Source organism: Ischnura elegans, chromosome 5, assembly GCF_921293095.1.
Source record: "Ischnura elegans chromosome 5, ioIscEleg1.1, whole genome shotgun sequence".
NCBI lineage: Eukaryota > Metazoa > Arthropoda > Insecta > Odonata > Coenagrionidae > Ischnura > Ischnura elegans.
The window spans coordinates 125,058,631-125,064,630 of NC_060250.1; positions in this window are offsets into that span (position 1 = coordinate 125,058,631).

Genomic DNA, 6,000 nt, shown 5'->3' on the forward strand with positions numbered 1-6,000 from the left:
ACCCGCATAATATCCCCATGCCAAATTTCTGATCCAACTAGTTTCTCAAAATCAACATACTACCCCATCTCAACAGGCGTGTGGAGAGGGGTGTCAGGCCACCAGCCGCTAACAAATATAAATAATAAATGCTCTACAGAAGTACGCCGCGGATTAAAGTCCTTTACTGTTCGGGGGAAACACTAACTCCCATGCCCATTTTTATTTATTAATTTATTGATTTTATAGTTTTACCAACAATATTATTACAAGGTAAGCTCCAACAACACCGATCCGTTCGGCAAAATATCTTTCTTGACTTACAGTTTCTGTCGGACCTGGAAATATAGTGGGATTCTGATATGTTCTGAGTATACTTATCTCTGAAAGATATTTATCTTCAATTGTTTAAGGTATCTTCAGGCCTGCTAGTGATTAAATCAAGTACGACCTAATCCATAAAAATGACCGCGATCACATAGTTAGATTTCGAGAGATATGTGGAATTTATAAGAAGGGTAGTAGACAACAAATCCCTCGGAAACTTACGCAGAAACTCAAAAATACGTCATGTTGCGATACGGACGTAATATACATTAGAGAAAGCTTCCGTGTGGAAATATGGGAAAACATCAGGCGCTGCATGGGCACGAAAAAATTTCCTCGCACAGAACTGAAAACTTTCAGTGAAAATCATGAAAATATTTGTAAATAGCAGGCCACTGTAACAGAAAAAAGTAGAAAGATATTATGAAAAAGAAGTACAACAGAAGAGACTCGATCATGGGACCTTGGCATAAGAGCAGAATGCCGCAGTCACAGGACCACGGTAACACATTTAAAATTGAGATTCTGAAGCGAATTCATAGCCAAACGCCTACCGACTAATTATTTTGGCTCTGAATTTGAGAAACGACTTTGTGGTTGCGCACCATATTCATAACCCGGAAACTGGTCATAAACTAACGGTTATGGTAATATGTTCGTAGAAATACGATGTGAGCTTAATTTTTAGCAAAAAAAGATTAACCGCGTTGCGCATCTCTTGTGGGCTAATACGTATATTGTAGGGATTGTCGGATCGGATACCTCTGATCCAAATATCCGCGGATATTGCCCTTCATCGGATACATCGGATCCAAAGTCGCGGAAGACATCGGATCTGGATCCGAAATTTTAAATAATAGCTTCAGTAAATGCAACGCCCTAGAAGGGTGGAAAGAGTTCCGATTCTCTTTTCGAGTGTGCCGTCGCATGCGATTCTGTTCCTACGCCACTGGTCAGTGGTTTATCCGAAGATTTTTCCTATTTTCATTCCCAAACCCAAGCGTAACAGTTTAGGTCCTGAATATGTAAAGTTGTTTGAAAAAAAAATTTGAAAGCCTATAAAAGTGATTTTTAATTTATAAAAATATTAAAATGAGTACGAAAATCTAAAAAGAATTCCTTCTATTGTACATACCCAGAATAAATTTGTATAATTACTTCGTTTAATAGCAGTAATTTCAGGAAAATGCACTTGGATGCGAAAATATCCGATCCGAAAGATCCGGCTCCGAAAATCAAGGATCCGATCCGAATCCGGATCCGAAAAAAATCCTGGATCCGTCCATCCCTAGTATATTGACATGTATCCTAGCGACTGGAGCGTCACTATTTACGGCGACCGGCGGGCGGGGGTGTAGAATTCTATACACAATATTTATGGTCAAAACGATGTCGCCTCCTATCGTAAGGGAGGATTTTCTTCCATGCAGAGCGTCTTGTCATATCATCCTCTCCATTCCCCTCTTTGTTTCGTCAGAAAGCCCTGAACTTTGAAGCCCACCCGCGCCTTTCAAACGGTCAGAGCGCCGACCTCCTCCGAGGGGCCCACGCACTCACTGAGGCGGTCAACGAATGGCTCACACTGCTGCTCCTCCAGAACGGGAGAGGGGGTGTGGGGCAGGAGGGTGAGGGGGTGTGGGGCAGGAGGGTGAGGCGGTCGGATTGACTCTGACGTAGACTTCAGAGACAGCAACTGACAATCGAAGAATAAAAGGATGTCCAAACCAAAGAAAAAAAGAATGTCCAAACACCAGGAAGTTTTTCCCTACTATATGTAAACAACCTGGACAAAAGGCTGAAGAATCGAACATACAAGTACTTATTAATCCTAACCGAACGGAGCAACATTAGCTACCTGCCCACCGAATAAGTACGATTGTCACCAAGTAATCTTACAATTAGTACACATATTTATCAGGGTGAGTACTCATCATCATCATCATCACTGGTCAACAATCCTAGGATTGGTTTGACGCAGCTCTCCACTCAGTTCTCCTATCAGCTAATTTTTCTCACACCTACGTATATCTTCTCTTTCACATCCTTCTTTACTTGTTCCAAATATTTTGTTCGAGGTCTTCCTTTTCCGTTCTTGCCTTCCACTTGTCCCTCGACGATGTCTTCATCACGCCATCATGTCTCTGGATGTGGCCTGTAAGGTTTTTCTGTCGTCTTGTTAAGTTTTTCATGAGGCTTCTGAAGATTATAATGGGATCTAAAGGAATACGACAGTAACTTAGCTATTTTTTCGTTTACTCAAGGCGGTGGTCGTGCCCTAACAGCGATTCTAAGCTTTTATGCACTGACAGCTGGCACCAAAGTGAATTTTCGACGTGGCCTCCCGTTTCCGCGGCCTTTAAAATTTTGCATTTTTTGGGGCATACTTTAAGCCTATGATAGGCTCCTTTAACTTAGAACTAAAGTGGAGTTAGACTCGTGACTCTAATTTACAACAATTTTTTCGGCCGTTTTCAATGCTAGTGGATAAAACCCTAATCAACTAAAAGGAGAACGTATTGAGGACATCAGGAAGATAATCGAGTGATTCGCAAAATCGCCTTCTATCGAACAGGAGATTTTTCTTCCATGCAGACCGTATATTGACCACAGCATCCCCTTCATCAGCCTAACACCCATTGCGTTCGCTAAGGAGGCGTTTATGAACAGGGAGGAGCTTATGAGAGGAACTTCATGTAAGAGTTTAAAGAAAAGGTTAGTATAGAGTCTGATCTGGGGTGTAGCTCTCTACAGTGCGGAAACATGGACACACACGTAGGAGGACGAGAGAAGACTGGGGACGTTCAAGATGTAGGTGTGGCGAAGAATGGAGAAGGTGAAGTGGACGAGAGAAGGAGGAACGACGATTTGCTTGATATGTTGGGTGAGGAAAGGCAGCTTTTAGATGAGATACAGAGGAGACAGAAGGTATGGATGGAACGAGTACTGAGCAGGAAGGGGATGATGAAAACAGTATTAGAGGGAAAATAAATGGTGGGTAGACGAGGGAGAGGAAGGCTCATGCGTCCGTAGCTGTGACGCGGTGAAACGCAAGGTATAAGTTTGCGAGGTCATCAACTTAAGAGCAAAAGGTTTAAAGGTCGTCGATTTTTCGTCGCGAGTTTTCGATTTCCATCCCAATCGACGACAATATGCAATTGATGAATGAGCCCTTGTGTACATCACCTAAAAGCGTAGACATTATTTCCGACGATTCATGAATTTCTATTTTTTATAATAATCAGACGATTCTATCCTAGATAGCTTTTCCCCTGGAATTCTAGGAAAAAAACACCGGTTTATCCCGTGTTTTGGTTTTCCAGAGACCGAATCAGTAGAATTGTACATACATACGCAATATTCATGTCCCGAGTGGAGAAAACCCCACATTGTTAGGGCTAGAACTCGCGATTCCAGGATAAGCGGGCGAGGACTTAACCCCTCCGCCACTGGGGCCGAATGAATGGATGGTATATATATAAGAAAAGAGAAAATTGTATCCCCAACATATCTACCCACTTGGAACCAAAATAGTAGCGTTAGACACAGAAGATGGCGTGGTTTTCGGAGGCCGATTTCAAATTAATTGGGCCCGATGGGATTTTTTTTAACTTAGGGAAATTTTCTCGCTTGGAGGCGCAGTGCTCGGGGTTCGACGATGATTGGAGCGCGGACATGCGCACCAACGCCCTCACGTGACGAGAACCTCGCATGCGTGAGGCCTAGGACTAGAGGCGAGAGGGAGAGAGAGTAGCTTTCCTAGGGCACGTACACGGGTGAGATGCCATATGTTGCTGTGCATCTATCACGCACGGGCCCTGAGGACCTTGAGTGACGGTGGTTTACGAATGGGAGCACGCTCTTAAAAATCACATCACCTCACAGCTGAGAGGAGCTCAGAAGGGGATGGGATGATCCGGAGTGTGGGGACACGCATTCAACGACGGAAGCACACGAATAGGGCGGTTTCCTATTATTTTTTTATTGCCTAAATCGAAAGATTATTACTCCTGGAGTACGTTTTTCACGCTTTTAGATTTTTAAATGACGATATCTATTTTTCGCGATTAAATGAAAAGTGAAACTTTTCAAGCGCGCGAAAACGCGACGCGTAAGTAGGAATGATGGGAAAAAGTCCGTGCGACGCATTTCTGGTTCCCGCTGCCGCAAGTGAGGTGACCTTGGGGCGAGGCTTTGAGCGCTGATACGACGCAGGATGCTAGCAGGTAGCAGAGTACCATGCTAGCTGGTAGCGCTTGGCTCAAATAAGGATTATTAATACATTATCCAACGAAGAAAACTTTCCGACCTTAGCCAGTTTTAATAGGTGACTATTAAGACATGTTTCCCTGAGCTCTGTGCCTCATGCATGCATTGGTAATCTCTGACGATGTAAAACTCCTATCTTCTCGTATAGAAACTATGTCCCTGTGGCGTCACGTGGAGTGGCATCGAATGGGCGCCAATCTGGCCTTTTTCAAATGAGGATAAAATTGACCATTCCCATTCGTCTAAACCGGTATTTCTAAAACCAAATAATATGTATATTATGAATTGGTAAGTAACGAATCGCAATCAATGCCTTTCGTTTTCTTTGATGAAGGAAACTACCCTATTGAAAAGAGGACACAAAGGATAAACCGGTGTATTTATCGTGGCGATAAACACTTTTAAAACTTAAGCTACCACGTTGAAATTTTGAGTGGGTGCTTAGAGATAACTTTTGTCAACATTTGCCTGTATTAAAAACTGAAACTTCTGCCTTCGTAATTTCTCAGGAGAGCGTGTTACCGTGATAGGTGAGACACTTGGCTACTGTTCGATGGATCCTGGGTTCAAATCCCGGGTGAAGCCTTCGGACAATCCCAAACAAAAGCTTCGAAGTGCGAGGTGGCATATCAGGGAAATGAACTGGCTCTCCTATCCTGAATCTTGCAATTCCGAACTCCTATGGTTTACTCTAGGGTGAGCTCTACCCATACCTATCCATACAAACCTTCGGGTTGAATCACTGAGTTAGAGTGCAGAAAAGTTTCTCGGGTTTTCCACCGGTTGATGTCATTCGGAAGATCCCCTGAGGATGATCAGCAAGTCGCGGATCGAAACGTCGGGAGACATGGACGATATCAACCGGTGGAAAACCCGAGAAACTTCTCTGCAACTGATACGCCGGGAAAACCTAAGATCATACACTGAGTTAGAGTATTTCCTTAGATGGAATACGAGCATTGTTTGTGTTTTTGAAGCAGGCAAATGCTGAGAGGGAACTACTCTCCATGTATACTCTGAAGATTTCAAGATAAAAGCACAATTCTGAAAAAGTAATCCGTATCGAAAAAAGACAAAAGACGAGCAATTGAGAGGGAGAAAGGGATCCAATGTCCCCTCCCTTAGCAGTGCTTCCGTTCCTTCCCTCACATTTCTTCTTTCTTCCTCACATTTATACTCTTTCTGCCTTCAATTTTGCTCCTTTTTCTTTAAAATTTTTTAAAACATTCCATCCCACAGTTTGATTATGAGCATCTTCAGCATTTATATGACGATGCCCCCTTCATAAATGTACATATTTGTCGCTGTGTCAACTGAAGGGGCTACTCGCTTTATTTTTGATGATTGCGTGATGTTTTCTCAACAAAAATGTCGATTTACCTGAAAATTTCATAGTAGGATAACGTTAGAACAATAAAAATTTAACGG